Here is an 18498-nt window from a genome sequence, read left to right as displayed (position 1 = left end):
AAGGGAAGAGAGGAAATCAAGGAAGAAAAGGGCAAGAAAGAGGTCACCCTCTTCTCCTTCTTCTTCACCTTCCTCCTCTACCGATGAAAGCTATGGCTATTCTCCTAGAGAACATAAGAGGGGAGGACATCGCAATCTTGTCCTGCATGGCGAAGGTCACAAAAGCTTAAGAAGTTCAAAGAGGGAGGAAAGAGCATCTCTTTTCTCATCTATGATGGCAACTTTGGTGCTATTGACAAAGTATTGGCCTTCATCCAACAATTTGATGCGGCCTTTGGAACGAGGGCTTCACGGAGTCCTCCAAGCTATGCCATGTAGCTATGCACTTCCAAAAATTGGCTCGTCAATGGCAGGCTAGCCTTCGTGGCAATGGCAAAGCCCCAAAGACATGGAAAACTCTATGAGTTTCCATCATGAAGTAATTCCTTGCAAGCGATGCAAAGGACAAAGTGCTCACCGAATGGCGGAGTTTGAGGCTTCTCTCTCATGAGTCTATCCACAAATATGTGGACAAGTTTTGTGATTTACATCTCAAGGCTACTGTCTTTCAAAAGATAGACTTTGCTGAGCAAAAGCAACAATTCTGTGCGGGATTACCTGAAGAGATGGCCGAGTATCTCAACTCTCAACGACCTAGTTCTATCAGCAAAGTTATCCACCATACCATGGTTGCTTCACGCATCAATTTTCAACAAGGGGTTAGATGGAATGTCAAGCCCATGGAAAACAAAGACAAAAGTGATGCAAAGGGCAAAATTAAAGCCCAAAATTCTTCCCAAGGCCATTCCAACAACAACAACAACACAACGATCGATCCAAAGAGAAAGGAGTTTACAAAGGTAAAAATAAACTCTCTCCTGAAGAGCTTGAAACTTTTTTCAAGGATCACAAATGTTTAAAATGTGGGGAGCAAGGACATGGTTATCGTTTTTGCCCCAAAAGAAATGCTCGCAATGAGACTCCTAGAGCTTCCACTATCGAAGCTCCAAAAGAGGATGCTCGTTGCAAAGGATCACCTCTCTCCTATGCTTGGGGAAAGGTAAGGGAGCATGATTCCTTCATCTTGTTTGACCCTGGTTCTACTCACAACTTCATATCAATGGAGTTGGCCACCAAGTTGGGCATTCAAGCTTTTGAGATGGGAGATGTTGTAACTGCCGATGCCGGTTTCAAGGGACGGCAAGCCTCCGTTACTCCCTTGATTGGGAAGTTGAGGCTTCATGTCCAAAGCTATGTCGACAAAGAAGACTTATTTATCTCTCCTCTCCAACCTGAGGATGCTATCCTAGGGGTACCATGGTTCAAACGCATGACTGCCAACATCAAATTCCCTGAAAGGAGAATCTACTTCACCTACAGGGGAAAGAATATGTATATAGATGCTAATGAGTTTGGTCGTACTCTAGCACTTGTAAATCCTCTTGCTCTTGATAAATCAATGAAGAGCTCAGTTTGTGCGTACATGATTTTTGTCAAAGAATCCCTAAAAGGCCCTAATGTTTCATCAAAGGTGAATGGTAGGAATCAAGAAGAGTTATACTTGTCTAACTTTCTAAAAGGATTCCAGGATGTGTTCATCGATGATATGCCTATGGACTTACCTCCAAAACGAGGGGATGATGACCATCAAATTGAGCTCCTATCAGGAAGCTCACCGCCTAATAAACCTCCTTATCGAGTTTCACAAGCTCAACAAGAGGAGATCATGAGGCAAGTACAAGAATTGGTAGACAAAGGGATGGTGAAGCCTAGCTCCTCTCCCTTTTGTTCTCCAGTCCTTTTAGTGCAAAAGAAAGATGGTACATACCGCATGTGTGTGGACTATCGCGCACTAAACCATATCACTATCAAAACAGATTTCCCGTACCTTGGGTAGAAGATCTGTTTGATAAGCTACAAGGCTCTACCTACTTCAATAGGATTGACCTTAAAAGTGGCTACCATCAAATAAGGATAGTGAATGAAGATATCCTAAAGACCGCATTTCGTACAACATTTGGCCTTTATAAATATCTAGTCATGCCTTTTGGCTTGACTAATGCACCAGCTACATTCAATCCATTGATGAAGAAAATTTTTAGACCCTACCGCAAATTCACTGGAGTGTTCTTTGATGATATCATCATCTAGTCCAATTCCTTGGAAGAACACAAGCAACATCTCCAAGTGATTTTTCAAGCATTAAGGGAGAATAAGCTTTTTCTCAATCAAAAGAAAAGCAAATTTTTCCTTCAAGAGATTTAATACTTAGGTCATATTATCTCTCGAGATGGTATATGTATGGATCCATCAAAGTTGGAGGTAATAAAAGCATGGCCTAATCCAAGAAATCTACATGAGCTAAGAAGCTTTATTGGTATGTGTGCATACTATAGACGCTTCATAGCAAAATTCTCTCAAATAGCAGGACCATTACATGACTTAACAAAGAACAACATTAAGTATTCATGGAATGCTAAGGAGCAAAGTTCTTTTGACAAGCTCAAAGAGAAGCTTACCTCCCAATCACTCCTTATGCTTCCGGACCTCTCAAAACCATTTGAGGTCCAATGTAATGCTTGTGGTGATTGCCTTGGAGCAGTCTTGCTTCAAGAAGGGCATGCCATAGCATATGAGAGCCAAAGACTCAACACGGATGAACGGGTCTTAGGCATTTATGAGAAAGAGCTGTTAGTTGTTCTACATGCCCTAGACACATGGAAGCACTATCTATTGGGGACTCCATTCATTTAACGAACAAACCATCAAACTCTCAAGTACTTCATGAGGCAAACAAAGCTTTCCAACAAATAAATGAGGTGGGCAAATTTTATTTCACAATTTAATTTCCACATTGCTCACATTGCTGGTAAGCACAATCAAGTGGCTGATGCACTTTCACGACGACCAAAAGTTAATGCTGTGTCAATAGCAACTCACAATGATCTATCTTCTATGATAGATGAGTATGCTACTGACCCTGACTTTAAAGACATAATGTCAGCCTTTGCTTTGGGGAAGAAAGAGGAACCATTCACCTTGCAGGATGGTTATCTTCTCCATGGCAATAGGCGATGTGTTACCCACTCCCTTTGTGAGAAAGTCATGTATGAATCCCATGCTCCTCCCAATGCGGGGCATAGAGGCATTCGACCTACTCTTCGAGGAGTAGAGACGTACTTTTATTGGACTACCATGAAAGTGGACATACAAGTATGTCTCAAAATGTGTGGTATGCCAAAAGACCAAGTACGATAGAGGGAAGCAACCTGGATTACTCCAGTCATTGCCAATTCCTAATTCACCATGGGAGAGTATATCCATGGATTTTATCTTTGGATTACCCAAGTCTATCCATGGGAATACAGAAATATGGACAATAGTCGACAGGTTTAGCAAGCAGGCACACTTTATCCCTGTCAAGAAGACTATTAAGGCACACCAAATGGCAACTCTCTTCATATCCCATATTTTCAAACACCATGGATTGCCAACATCCATCGTGTCAGATAGAGATCTTAGAATGACCATTAATTTTTGGAAAGGTCTCTTTGAAAATCTAGGTACAAGATTGAATTTCTCTTCGGCCTATCACCCACAAACGGATGGCCAAAGTGAGATATCTAATCTTACAATTCTTGATCTACTAAAGACCTATGTTACAGAAGTAGATCAATGCTCACAATGGGAAAAGTACTTACCTCTTGTGGAATATGCGTATGATAATACTATCCATACTTCTATGGGAAAAGCGCCTTTTGAAATCATAGAGGGAAGACCTAAAAGTCCCTTGCTACTTAAAGTACATGGGAAGATCTTCGCTGCCAATGAGTATAGCCATGACCTGCAAGCATCTTTTTAAAAGATTAAAGAGGCTATATCCATCTCCCAACTAAGGCAAAAAGTTGCTGCTGACAAGCACAGAAGGGCCTTAATTTTAAAAGAAAATGATTGGGCCTTACTTAAGTTTCCTAAGGCTTGATTGAGGTAAACGACGGGCAAAAATCCTACGGGCCATAAAAAGTATTATGCTAAACTAGCAAAAAGATTATGGTCCTTTTCAAATTTTGAAGCCAATCAATGAGGTGGCTTATCAACTCAAGTTGCCTAACCATTGGCTCATACACAATGCTTTTCACGTGAGCCTACTCAAGCCCTACAAAGGAGAGCCTCCAAATGAACCAATTATTGAAGACCCTCACGAAATCAAAGATCAAGAAGAGGTACTACAACCCGAAGCTATCCTTCGGCATGAAGACAAGGTACTACAACATGGTAAGATTATACGACGATATCTTATTAAGTTCAAAAGTTATCCTTTTGAAGATGCTAGATGGATGCAAGGAATCCAGCTTAAGGATAGTAAGAACCTTGTCAACGCTTACAATGCTACATTAGAGTAAGAAAATGTACATGTTTCTTTTAAATGATCAATGTTTTTGTCTTATAAGACTAATTCTCTCTTTACTGTGCACAAATTTAAGTAGTATGCATACTAAGAATCATGTTTGGGATGACGACGTCTCTCAAACACCATGTAAAATTTGTCACTCTACTTGGGAGGATGAAATGGACTAAAGAGCAGACATGCTTGCGGCAGCTATGTCTCCCAAGCACCAAATGGATTAGTCATCCATCTTGGAATGATGTCGTAGGATAAAAAGGGATCCTCTACCCGCTAAGCCAAATTGACTAATGACTATGGCTTTATCCCTTTTACCTCATAGTCGAGGACGACTATGATTTCAAGAGAGAGGTAATGTCATTAAATCTAATATCTAACCAACCCAAATGATTTTCTCATATTAAACTAATCATTTAATGTGGGATAATAAACGGGAACAAGGGTTAAAATATAGACATGTGCTTACGGATCTATCTCAACACGGGGCCAATGGTAAAGGGGCCCAAATGAGAGATGATCTATCAAAGAGCAAGGTTAACTAGCGGAGCTTAAAAGACCTTAGGGTTAGCTTCATTAAAGACCTCCAATGGTTAGTCTTAAAAGTACTTTGACCTTAGGCAAGCTAGGGTTTTGAGGTGAGAACCTGACCTAAACTTGCCTTTGACCTTAGGCAAGCTAGGGTTGAGCTTGAGGTGGGAACCCGACCTAAACTTGCCTTTGACCTTAGGCAAGCTAGGGCTGAGCTTGACGTGGAAACTCCGCCTAAGGTGCTTGTCATGCTTGATGACTAAGGTACTTGAGGTACTTGTCATATTTAATGAGGAAGGTGCTTGAGAAGCTTCCCATGCATGGGGGTAAGGTGCTTGAGTCAAAAAGAGACCCTACAAACTTAATGAGGAAGGTGCTTGAGAAGCTTCCTATGCATGAAAGTCCCAAAGTTAGGGGAATCTTTGACCTAAACTTTGTTGAGATGTCGAGCTCTACATCTTGAACTGGCATCCACTACAGGTCTTGGCCGCTTACGGCATTTACTCACTGGCGTGTTAGGTGACCGACACGGAGGATCTCTGCTAGTGATTCTACAGCTGGACTACACTTACAGTGCCAGCCTAGTACGCTTCTAGCGAGTTCACACTTAGTGACCGCATGTACATATGTGCTACTTTTCAGCTTTAGCACTAAGTCATTTTGTACTCTCTTTTCTGTGAGAAGAAGAAGAAGCTTTCCATCTCTGTGTGCTTTGTGCTTGTCTTTTGTAGCTCTCTTGCATCCTCTTTCTTTACAAACTTCCACTCACCTAAAGGGCACATGGGACACATGTCAGATTCTCCTTAAGCTTAACCACATGGTGTGCTTGAATGCTAATCAGCTTGGCTTATGTGAAAACACAAGAAACCTTTCAATTTTTTCACAAAGGCATTACCTCGTGGGATGTTCAAAGGTTTTTGCAAAGCGCTTTAAGTTTGCTTCCCATGGTGTACCGATCATGTCCATAGGGCATCACACTTCCTTATACTCTTTGTGCTAAGTCTCGTTCACCATATCACTCCTAGGGGTTTTTTTAAAAGGAATATGGTAGCGATGTGTGTGAACACACTTAGGACCACTCAAGTACTTTTTTCCCTTGCTAGGAGGGTTTTTTCCCGTGCGTTTCATAAACATCCATCGTTCTAGGGCTAATGTATCTTGTATTTGCACTTTTAATAATATATTTACTTTTATTTATATTTTAATAAGCCAAGCATGCGAGTACTTCACTAAGAAAAAATAGGAGAAGGGTAATTTGACAACACACAAGCTAAAGGGAAAGAGAGAATTTCACTAAAACATGGCATTTGCCAACATGTTTTGACTTATACAGTCTCATCGTGTTTTTGTTTTTTGGTGTGTGTGTGTGTGTGTGTGTGTGTGTAGCTGCTTCATTTAAATAAATAGCACACCAACGAACAAGATGTTCAAAAAGACCATTGGCTAAAGATGTCAAGGCAAAGATAAGTACAAAAACAATTCAGTCTTTGAATCATAACTGTACAACGTAATAAGAATGAAGTATCATTCCAAAGGAATTAGTACAAAGGTATCAAAAACTATCCCAATTGCATCATTAAATGTTTCCAAAGTCGAACTGAAGCCAGCTAAACCTCTTTTAAGCAAAGATAGAATTCTCACCAGCATCCATATAGTCAAGACAACAGATATGTTAGACTTGGCTATGTATGGCAGGCTTCAAGGAATCTATCAGTTGTTATCCATGTCAAACTTAGAAAATTTTAGACTAGCTATTGTCCTGCATATTTAAAGTTTCCATCATGTTTTTGCTAGAGTACACATACATTTAGCTTCTGATTATATACTATCTATTAATGTACAAAATGTCGACTAATCCATGTTATTGAATGTAAAAAGCTTGCAAGCAAAGCTTAGTTAAGTAATTTCATCCTTAAAATGTATTCCGATGTCAAGCCCTTCAAAGCTAGAAACACCTAGGATTATCTTTTGACCAAGCAAGCCCTATCCTGAGACTCGATAAAAACCAGAAGAGTGTAATGTAAACCATTAATCCCGCCAAATCATAATAGGCATGTTTATCTTAAGTATCAAAAACAAAATAATCATCACTAGTAGCAGTTGGGTTAAATCTCCAAGTTTTCCCAGCACAGTTTTATCAAACCTGGACCAGAGCAAAGAATGGCATCCAGAAGGTTCCATTAAGTCAGAGCAAGCGGTAAAAAACCAAAATTTATTTTATGTTTAGCATCATCACTAGATGTAAGTGAGGAACCAGATTTATGTCAGATAACCAAGCATCAAGTAAAGTTTAGAAGTTTTGTAAGTCACAACATACTTCTCCCAATCAAAATACCATAACAAACTAAGGTAGCAAAGCACAAAAAAACCCATCACTATCCATTTGTAAAGATCAGTTTTATCAGACCAGATCTGTATAATGGAAAACCAGATCCGACTAATATCCAACCACACCCAAGACTAAGCCGAAGATATGAAGTCTGTGTATAACCAGTTAGACCAAGCCAGATCTCCATTTTTTTGCAATTTTGAATGTAACATAAACAACTACAACTATCAGAATATGGTAGTATAACCAATATACCACATTCTAGTAACCTGAAAATCCATGCATAATCAGCACCACCACCAGGCATTCAGTCTTATACTCACCATCTGATTTAAAAAATGAAAATAATAACCATATATATGATAAATTTGATGTCATATCCTAGCACAGTAGCAGAGGATTAAGTGAGTATGCAGTCATTACCAGGCAAGAAGCCAAACAAAACCCTATGTTGACGTGTAAAAACTATATCAGAATATGGCAGCATAACCAGTATACCATAGTTTAGTAACCACCCTATGCTGATGTGTAAAAACAGTACCCAGTTCCTCAAAAAATCCCAAAAGACCAGTTCTTCCAAAAGGTTTTTTTTTCAAACTTGTTTATAATCAAATAACTAAGCATGGTTTTTAAGCAATGAGATAATGAAACCTGTGAGCAGACGGAATCCCAAGTATTTCTCCAGGTAGCCAAGGGAAACCAAGCCTAAGTGAAGGGAAGAACTAAGCTTTCCATATCATTCTTACCATAAGTATCAAGTGAATGTACAAAGCCCCAATTTTTCATAAGTTTCCATGGTAAGCCATTACCTCAGAGAGTAAAAATGAGCAGGACAGAAGCCCTCACAAAAACCAGTGTTCAACAGCTAATTCCTCCCAGTAGAAGTAACAGGCCAGCAGATAATTATAGAATCATCTGTGCCATGTAAGTTTTTGTAACAAGAACATGTAGTGTTACCATTTGAGTCAGTTACCCCTAATCTTCCAATATCAAATTGTTAGCATTTAAAAAAACAACCATCTTTTATATCCTGTCATGGAATAGAGGTAAAAATCCAATGTGGAAAAAATGCAAAGTGTACCCTAAAGATAGTGAATAGAAAACCTTGAAGTAGAAGCCCTCCAACAGTCAGCACAGTACCAGCGAAAAAAAGTTTTTACTACAGAGCCAATCATCAACTTGTCTTGTAGACTATCCTCTACACCAAGAAAGTAAACACCAAGACCTCGTCTAAGTGAGGGGAAGAGCCCCTCGCCTTATATGATAGAGGAGGCAGGGAGGATTGCCAAAAGTACTCATTTGCGGGGGTGTTGCATCAACCAAGAATCAATTATCCATAATAAGCGTGTAGGAGGTATAACAGCTACACATCCCTCCAGGTGAGGTAGGCAGAGAACTCGAGCCAAGTAACCCTAACCTCCAGCCAAGTTAACAGAGCTGGTGTTATGCGTGCCGCGACATAATGATAAAGAGATGCATCGATCAAAACTAAAATCACCACACTCGCCCAAGTAAGGGCCCTAAAAAGGGTTTTAAGTGAAATTGGTAAGAGTTGGGGTAGGAGGTGATACCCATATGGTACCATTTTACTCCACCATGCAAATAGTAGGTTAGCAGTACCATTTTCGAGTTTTTTTTCCTGTTGGAAAGCTTTAGGCTATGAGTAGGTTTACCATGGTCAGCTGTTGTGACAAAGTGTGTGTGTGTGTGTGTGTACCCGCCCTAACCCAGGCGCCATACACAATGGGTTTTGGCAGTAGGCCCATTGTGTATGGGCCTACTGCCTCATCAGAAAGATGAGTTTTTTAATTTTCTTGAGCATAGAAGAGCTAAGTAGGAGTGACCCTGAAAAGGGAAGAAATGTCTGTACAATAACAAATATAGTCCTCGAGGAAGACATTACTCCTGTAGGAGTTTTAAGGCTTTGTCAGCGAGTTTGAAATAAGTATGGTTGTCATTGAGTAGCTGTTGGAAAGAACGTCAAGCAAGTCCTCTTGTTCCAAAAAGCCAACCTATGAGTAATAGGTAATATGTGCCTGTAAATGTCAAAAATACAATTTGCAAAAGCATAGGTAAATAGAGTTGGATTAACCTGCTTCTTAAAACCGACCGAGTCAAAAGACTACAATAGTCCTGAGTAGGAATCCAGTCTATAGTCAAGGAGAGACCACCTAACACCTGTCGACTAGTTAAGGATTAAAAGACAGTGGGTCACTCAAAGCCTACAGACACAAACATATCTAAAGCCAGCATCCTGGTCCTCCCAGTTGCTTGGGAGGGCCTGGTGTTTAGGGATGTGTGTAGCTGCTTAATTTAAATAAATAACACACCAATGAACAAGATGTTCAAAAAGATGACTGGCTAAAGATGTCAAGGCAAAGATAAGTATAGAAACAATTCATTCTTTGAATCATAACTGTACAACATGATAAGAATGAAGTATCATTCCAAAGGAATTAGTACAAAGGTATCAAAAACTATCCCAATTGCATCATTAGATGTTTCCAAAGTCGGACTGCAGCAAGCTAAACCTCTTTAAGCAAAGATAGAATTCTCACCTGCATCCATATAGTCAAGACAACAGATATGTTAGACTTGGCTACGTATGGTAGGCTTTAAGGAATCTATCAGTTGTTATCCATGTCAAACTTAAGAAATTTTAGACTAGCTATTGTCCTGCATATTGAAAGTTTCCATCATGTTTTTGCTAGAGTTACACATACATTTAGCTTCTCATTATATACTATCTATTAATGTAAAAAATTTCGACTAATCCATGTTATTGAATGTAAAAAGCTTGCAAGCAAAGCTTACTTAAGTAATTTCATCCTTAAAATGTATTCCGATGTCAAGCCCTTCAAAGCTAGAAACACCTAGGATTATCTTTTGACCAAGCAAGCCCTATCCTGAGACTCGGTAAAAACCAGAAGAGTGTAATGTAAATCATTTATCCCGCCAAATCATAATAGGCATGTTTATCCAATAGCTTAAACTTAAGTATCAAAAACAAAATAATCATCACTAGTAGCAGTTGGGTTAAATCTCCAAGTTTTCCCAGCACAGTTTTATCAAACCTGGACTAGAGCAAAGCCTGGCATCCAGAAGGTTCCATTAAGTCAGAGCAAGCAGTAAAAAACCAAAATTTATTTTATGTTTAGCATCATCACTAGATGTAAGTGAGGAACCATATTTATGTCAGATAACCAAGCATCAAGTAAAGTTTAGAAGTTTTGTAAGTCACAACATACTTCTCCCAATCAAAATACCATAACAAACTAAGGTAGCAAAGCACAAAAAAACCCATCACTATCCATTTGTAAAGATCAGTTTTATCAGACCAGATCTGTATAATGGAAAACCAGATCCGGCTAATATCCAACCACACCCAAGACTAAGCCGAAGATATGAAGTCTGTGTATAACCAGTTAGACCAAGCCAGATCTCCATTTTTTTGCAATTTTGAATGTAACATAAACAACTACAACTATCAGAATATGGTAGTATAACCAATATACCACATTCTAGTAACCTGAAAATCCATGCATAATCAGCACCACCACCAGGCATTCAGTCTTATACTCACCATCTGATTTAAAAAATGAAAATAATAACCATATATATGATAAATTTGATGTCATATCCTAGCACAGTAGCAGAGGATTAAGTGAGTATGCAGTCATTACCAGGCAAGAAGCCAAACAAAACCCTATGTTGACGTGTAAAAACTATATCAGAATATGGCAGCATAACCAGTATACCATATTTTAGTAACCACCCTATGCTGATGTGTAAAAACAGTACCCAGTTCCTCAAAAAATCCCAAAAGACCAGTTCTTCCAAAAGGTTTTTTTTAAAAACCTGTTTATAATCAAATAACAGAGCATGGTTTTTAAGCAATGAGATAATGAAACCTGTGAGCAGACGGAATCCCAAGTATTTCTCCAGGTAGCCAAGGGAAACCAAGCCTAAGTGAAGGGAAGAACTAAGCTTTCCATATCATTCTTACCATAAGTATCAAGTGAATGTACAAAGCCCCAATTTTTCATAAGTTTCCATGGTAAGCCATTACTTCAAAGAGTAAAAATGAGCAGGACAGAAGACCTCACAAAAACCAGCGTTCAACAGCTAATCCCTCCCAGTAGAAGTAATAGGCCAGCAGATAATTATAGAATCATCTGTGCCATGCAAGTTTTTATAACAAGAACATGTAGTGTTACCAGTTGAGTGAGTTACCCCTAATCTTCCAATATCAAATTGTTAGCATTTAAAAAAACAACCATCTTTTATATATTACAATAAAAAAGTTCTTGTCATGGAATAGTGGTAAAAAGCCAATGTGGAAAAAATGCGAAGTGTACCCTAAAGATAGTGTATAGAAAACCTTGAAGTAGAAGCCCTCCAACAGTCAGCACAGTAGCATCAATAAAAAGTTGTTACTATAGAGCCAATCATCAACTTGTCTTGCAGACTATCCTCTACACCAAGAAAGTAAACACCAAGACCTCGTCTAAGTGAGGGGAAGAGCCCCTCACCTTATATGGTAGAGGAGGCAGGGACGATTGCCAAAAGTACTCATTTGTGGGGGTGTTGCATCAGCCAAGAATCAATTATCCATAATAAGCGTGTAGGAGGTATAACAGCTACACATCCCTCCAGGTGAGGTAGGCAGAGAACTCGAGCCAAGTAACCCTAACCTCGAGCGTAGTCAACATAATTGGTGTTATGAGCTCCATGACATAATGATAAAGAGATGCATCGATCAAAACTAAAATCCCTTTATTCCCCATGTGTGATATGGCCCTCCATCCATCCCACACTAGGTTTAAATAGGATTGGATATTCCTGACGGGGCACTAGGCCCCTTAGGGACCTAGTGCCCACCATTGAGCATACTTAATATAGTTGGGATATCATGGAATTTTGATAGTTGTCCCTTATATACTTTAACTAATCTCCATAATCTATGTCTCTCAAATCCTTTATTACAAAAGTCTTGTACAAGCTTTTTGAGTCCCAACTATACATTCAACAAGGAATCTCTTAAATGAGATGTATTTCCCTTGTGTCTGGTCGAAGAAGTATGCAATGAGTTGGGTAATTCTAGAATTTTGCCCAAATTCTCCTTCATGTGGGATATTTTCATAGCATTTTTTCACATTTCTTGAGGTGGCCCTTTATAGGAGGTCTGTGATAGCATCATACAAGCATTCTACTACCCATTATGACTGAATTTTAAGATGGTGGCATAGTAGAACTTTTTGGCTCATAAAATGAGCTCTCTTTTTTGTTAAAAGGGTGCATGTTTGTAGGATGCATGCAAGCAAAAGGGATAAGTTAGTAAAACGGCAACTAATCCATTGCCAATCCATCTAAAAGCTTTTTTATGGGCTTTATAGATAGTCAATAGATATGGGGGTTGTAGTGTATTTGAAATGTAAAATCTTTCATATGTGGAACATATTTTTTGGATGATTTCTTGTTGGGCGTCTAAATGAGGTAGAAAATTAGGTGCAACCAATCTCAATCTTGCTTCTCCAATCATATTCAACTTGCAAACAAGAACATGGTTGTTAGGAGCTTTGTCCAGGCATGTAATGCAAAAGTCCTTCTTTAGTGTAACCACATCATGTTCCACGCTCTGTAGATTTTTGATAAACTTAGGCTTAGGTAGGTGTAGCTTGCAATATTTCCAAAACACACCCTTGATATCTTGTAGGGGAGTGGTTAGATTAACCACATTATTTGTGATTAATGAGTAAAGTATTGTCCTTAGTTCCTCACATGTTGTGTGTAGACATAAGGGTTGAGTGGGTATGCGATTCAACCCTTTATGTTGGAATCTCTGTTAGGATCAAAGATATACAAATCATATGCTAATCTGTGTTGATCCTCTGGGGAAAATCCCATCATACCTTTGTTGCATATACATATATGTTGTGATTTATGACAAAAAAGAAATTTTGCATTGCATAATTGTAATTTAATAAACTACTTAAAAGTCCATCACATTATTCCCCTCTAGAGCATAATAAAAAAGACCAAAGAAGCTTCTTATAGAGCTCATATCTTGAAAGGAATTGTAATATCTCAGGTGATACATATGGGAGAACGTGTTTGCTTGATTGGGCATGATTGTTTTTCTCAACATCATCCCTAGCTAACATATCCTACATTAAAAAATACAATAGGCTCTTGGAAAATTATGCATACTCTAGGATATAGGCAATTCTGGTTCAGATGTAGGAATATTAGAGGGAGTAGCATGCATTCTAGAGGTAGATGGAGGGTTTCTATTAGGTGCTGATGAGTTTTTGTTCATAATGGAGTAGCATCCAGAAGATTCGGATGGCAAGGCAATAGGAGTTTGTGAGGGGGGTGTTGTTGTTGTGTAAGGTATCTAGGGTATTGGGCTTTGGATTTCCCCTTGCCTCTGCTATGTGTTCCCACCCTTGCTCTTGTGCCTCCTTTGTGGTCATGTCCACGTATTCTAAGAACAATTCCAACTCCCAAATTGGGTGGTGGTGGCTATCGAAAGAGGGCATCATGCTTGACATAGTCTAAAAGCCTCTCCCTATACAAAACATGTATTAATAAGGCCTTAATTACTTCTTGCCCTTCAGCGGATGTAATGTGCCTGACCCCGACAACAACTGTACACATTGATAAATTGAAAACATTGCAATTTTATTGAACTTAAAGTGTCCATTTTTGTGAATTTTTGGATTCAATCATAGGCAATAGATGTGTGTGTCAATGCGTGTCCATTGTAGTCCCTGAGAAGAGCTTTCCAACGCACCTGACGGCGTCCAAAATAGAGCTAGGATGTGCACTTTAGCTCACATTTAACCTGGCAAAAAAAAAATTTATGGTAAAATTGAAGGGTTAAAGGGCCAGGCACTCACCTAACAAGTGTGAGAACATGCATAAAAGGCCCCAGTTAACTAAATTTGAATTTAGTTAATTGAGAAAGACCCTCCTCTTGTAGACTTGCCTCCCACCATCTGGAATTCACTCCAATCCGCATGGAGCCTTCCCTAGCCTATATAAAGACCCCCATCCCCCTCACAACACACATTGTATGCTCAAAGAGCTCTTAAAGAGGAGAAGGAGACTTTGCTGAAATTCACTCACGCATTTGTCCGCATACACACACACACACTCGCTCACACTCACTCGTGGAGTTGGAGGAGGTTCACGCGAGGCGACGAAGTGACGAACTGCGATCGACATTTTTGAAACTTGTGAAGCACGAGACCAAAGGTAATAGAATGTTAAATTCAGCATCTACACATACTCTTGTACGCTTAGGAAAACACACATACTCTCTCTCTCTCTCTCTCTCTCTCTCTCTCTTCAAAATCCGTAAATCTTCTCTCTCTAGAAATTATTGTGTTCCTTGATACTAGGTAGCATGCAACTCTTGCATGTATGATTTTCACGTGCATGAAGTCTTTAGGAATGACATGCATCTCTGAATTTCATAGAAATCTCACATGCATGCTCATTACGCACCCATACCTACCTTATTAGTGCATGCATGGGCCTAGATGAGCAAGTATCGTCAAGGAGAGGGGACGACTGGTCAACTGGATGATGATGACAACCAACCTCCTCCACTTTCTCTGACAAAAGGGTCAACAATAGGTGGTAATACGAAGGGACCACAACAGGTACAAAGGGAACTAATAAACCGCCTACAAATCAAAGACAAAATAAGGGTTATCAAACTCAATCTTGTCAAATTGATCATCAAACACAATAAGCGACAACTAGGCAACAACGATATGGGGCTTTGGTCATAGCAACTAAGGGTAAAGCAATGCTAATTGATTTAGAATCAAAGGATGATTGTAATTACTCCACTGAGTCCCTCGATTTGAATAAGAAGATAAGGGGGGAAAGGACTTTACAAATACATAATTTTCTCCATGATGATGCTACATACTAACACTTGGAAAGATTTTATATGTTGTATGTAGCAGCTGGAAGGATGATAGATCAATGGAAGCTGATTAGTTACCACCCACAAACAAGCTACCTGCAAACTTTCCCCTATCCCAATACCATCCAACTCTTAGCACGAGTTCGTGAGTATATGCTAACACAAGATGACGTGCTGGTCAAAGTTTAAGCACAACAGCTTACAACTATGAATGTTCAAAGTATAGGCTTGCAACTAGGAAATGCTTATGGGGAATCATCCTTCATACCAATGTATGAAAGACATCAGACTAGAAATGCAGGCATTGATCACAAAAATACTAGGTTAGAAGGCAAGGATGTTGCTGGAAAATAATGCATCTAACAATAAGGGACCTAGAACCAGGATGACCCTTCGAGAAAAGGAAATGGCCTATAAAAATCTATTTCATCTGGTTCGAATCTTGCAAAAGATGATGATGCAAGAAAATTAGATAGTTTTGAACTTCATCAAATTGGTTTTCTTGATTTGCTGATTCTCATGTATGCCTTACCTATGAAAGATGATAAACTACCCATATTTTTTCTTCCCGTGTATCCAAAATACAATGAACCAGGAGATCAGCAATGGTATTTCAAAATTGCAGATCAGCTCAAGGAATGGTATGAGCAAAGTAAAGTGGTTTGGATGGCTTGGAAGAATGTTCTTAATGATACTGAGTAGAAGACAACAATGTCAAAGATGAAGGATGACTTGCGCAACTTCAGAACCATGATCACACATCGGAGGGATCAAATTTGAACATTGATTAGGTGCGGCAAAAGCTACAAGCTTCCTTGCCTGCAACTCTTTCAAGCACATGTTCCAAATATGGCAAGGGATAATGATCTCTCATAGTGACTGCATTAACCTTCTTGAGGTCCATGCACACTATGAGTTTCCCTTTTTCTTGGCATAATGACTATCGAAGAAACCCATTCCCAGTGCTCAATAGGGTATATGAATCCACATTGGATAAGTTTTTTTATCTCTTCTTGAAAATCTTTGCCTACTTAGGATTCATTGGGTAGGGTCATTGCTGGACCGGTTTAGCAATGCTAATCATGGGAATTGTATGTTGCACCACGAAAGGTGGAACGCCCTTCATATCATGATATGTTCAAGTGAATATATCCTTGAATTCTTTGAGAAGGTCTTTAACTTTACAGCCTCTTCAATCTTGGTAAGACCTTGAGTAATAAAAACTGGTTTAGATTCCTCACCTGGTTTTACTGATTCTATCTACTTAACTATCGCTGGACTGTAAACTCCACTGCTTCCATCGATAGGCATTCATTGAGCTTTGGCATACACAACTTTTTGCTCCCCTATGGTATAAGATTTAAAATGTTCAGCCACAAGATGTAAGTCTATGGGTTCTTCTTGTGCTAAGGTCTCTGCTTGAATTTTTGCTTCCTTTTGTTGTTGAGCTAACTCTCGGTTTTAACACCTTCTTATAGTACGACTCATTTTTGGCCTCTTTGTAATCTCTAACTGTGCAAGCTCAAGGGGTCGCGGATTGCACCACATGACACTCTGGAGATATTCACCCCCAATTGTCAATTCAAAAAATCAAAACCAATTGTATGACGTTTTTTTTTGGAGTTTTTTTTTATAATTAGTTTTATGGAGTTTGTAAACATAAATAAAACAGTTCAAAAATTGACCAGAAATAGAGCATACATTTTAAAAAAATAGAAATTAACCAAAGAATAGGATCTGCTTTAATTGAGATTGAAGCCAAAACACAACCTTCTCATTCCCTTCTGCAACACACATACCACATTAGAATTTGACAGCAGCAAAACAATCGACATTAATTTGCATCAATGCATACATATCTGCGCACGCACACGCGCACACACACACACACACATCGACCTTGCAAACATACAAAAGTAACCTCAACATGCAGAATGCAGGCTACAGTTGGATCTTGGCGCAGAGCGGTTCCTTAGCAACAATGCCAAAAATGTCGACTACCGGGACCTTGATCAACGCCGTGTGTGAGCCACAAGGGCTGCAAGTACACAACCCGTGCGTAGACAAGATCTACAATAACAAACAGCTCGTCACTCACCTCCTGCATTGCTGCCGTTGAGGGAATCTTACGCACGTCAAGAGGAAGAAGCCGCCGCTGCTGCCCGTTCTTGTCGCTGCCGCAGTACTCGTCACTGCTCAATCACCTATGCTCTCTCTCTCTCTCTCTCTCTCTCTCTCTCTCTCTCTCTCTCTCTCTCTCTCTGACAGATAGCCCAAGCGGATGAGGCAAGAGCAAAGCTTTGTACCTTTCGAATGAGGAGAAACTAGGTTTATAATCCTTATACGTGGGCCTATCCCTTTGACATATGGGCATCCACATTCGGCCAGTCAACACTAAATAAGTCTAGTGTGCCTCTCATCGGCGATCACCAACCCTTGGCCATAAACCTACGGGACCGACAAGCCCAACCCATGACTAAAACTACGAAAAAAGAACAATAATGGCATCATGGTTAACATCAAAGAACGAGTCAACTTGAGACGCTTAAGGTTCCACCTCAGACGATTCAGAAGACAACACGGAAAAAAGCTCTACATAAGAGGAATGGATGACGTCTCAAACGACAAAGAGATCATGTACGGGAAGCTAAAGAACCACAATGTTACACAATTGAAGTTTTAGAAGAGTGAGCAAGGAAAGTGGGTGGATTCAACATAATCATCCCCATAGATATCAGTTATGGTCAAAGGCATGTCGAGAATTTTAGAATGTGCCAAAATTCAAAGAAAGGAGAGGAGGAATGTAGACACAGGAAATAGGCCTTAGTATGGTGCTAGTGCATAGTTAGACCAGTTAGTTGGATCTGGCAGTTAATGGATGTATTTACCACCATAATTGTATAATGTACAATCAATTAGAGCGCAGTCTAGGTACCTATAAATAGGACCCATTGCTCCATTTTGTGGTTTTTCATTCTATAGATGAGAGTTAGCACTTCATTGAGCTTTCTTGTAACTTTATCTGGTGCCAGTCGTACACTTTCTAGTGCATGAATATATATGAGTTCCAATCTCGTGTCCAGTCTTGTCTTCGCATTTTCATTTTAGTCCCTATGTGGTTCTTGTGCTATTTGAAGTCAGAACCCGGTTTCATGTTTGGTATGATATGATTAACTCCAAGTCTCTAACCTGGAATAGTTGTCAGAAGTGGCCAGCTATCCTAAGACTTGTTAATGATTCTATTTATTCTTTTGAATATGAGACACATGCCAAATCTCATCAAGGGTCTCCTTTTTGTCGAATAGTTAGATGATA

Source organism: Adiantum capillus-veneris, chromosome 4, assembly GCF_014529385.1.
Source record: "Adiantum capillus-veneris isolate H3 chromosome 4, ASM1452938v2, whole genome shotgun sequence".
In the NCBI taxonomy this organism is placed as follows: Eukaryota; Viridiplantae; Streptophyta; class Polypodiopsida; order Polypodiales; family Pteridaceae; genus Adiantum; species Adiantum capillus-veneris.
This window is presented reverse-complemented; position numbering follows the sequence as displayed.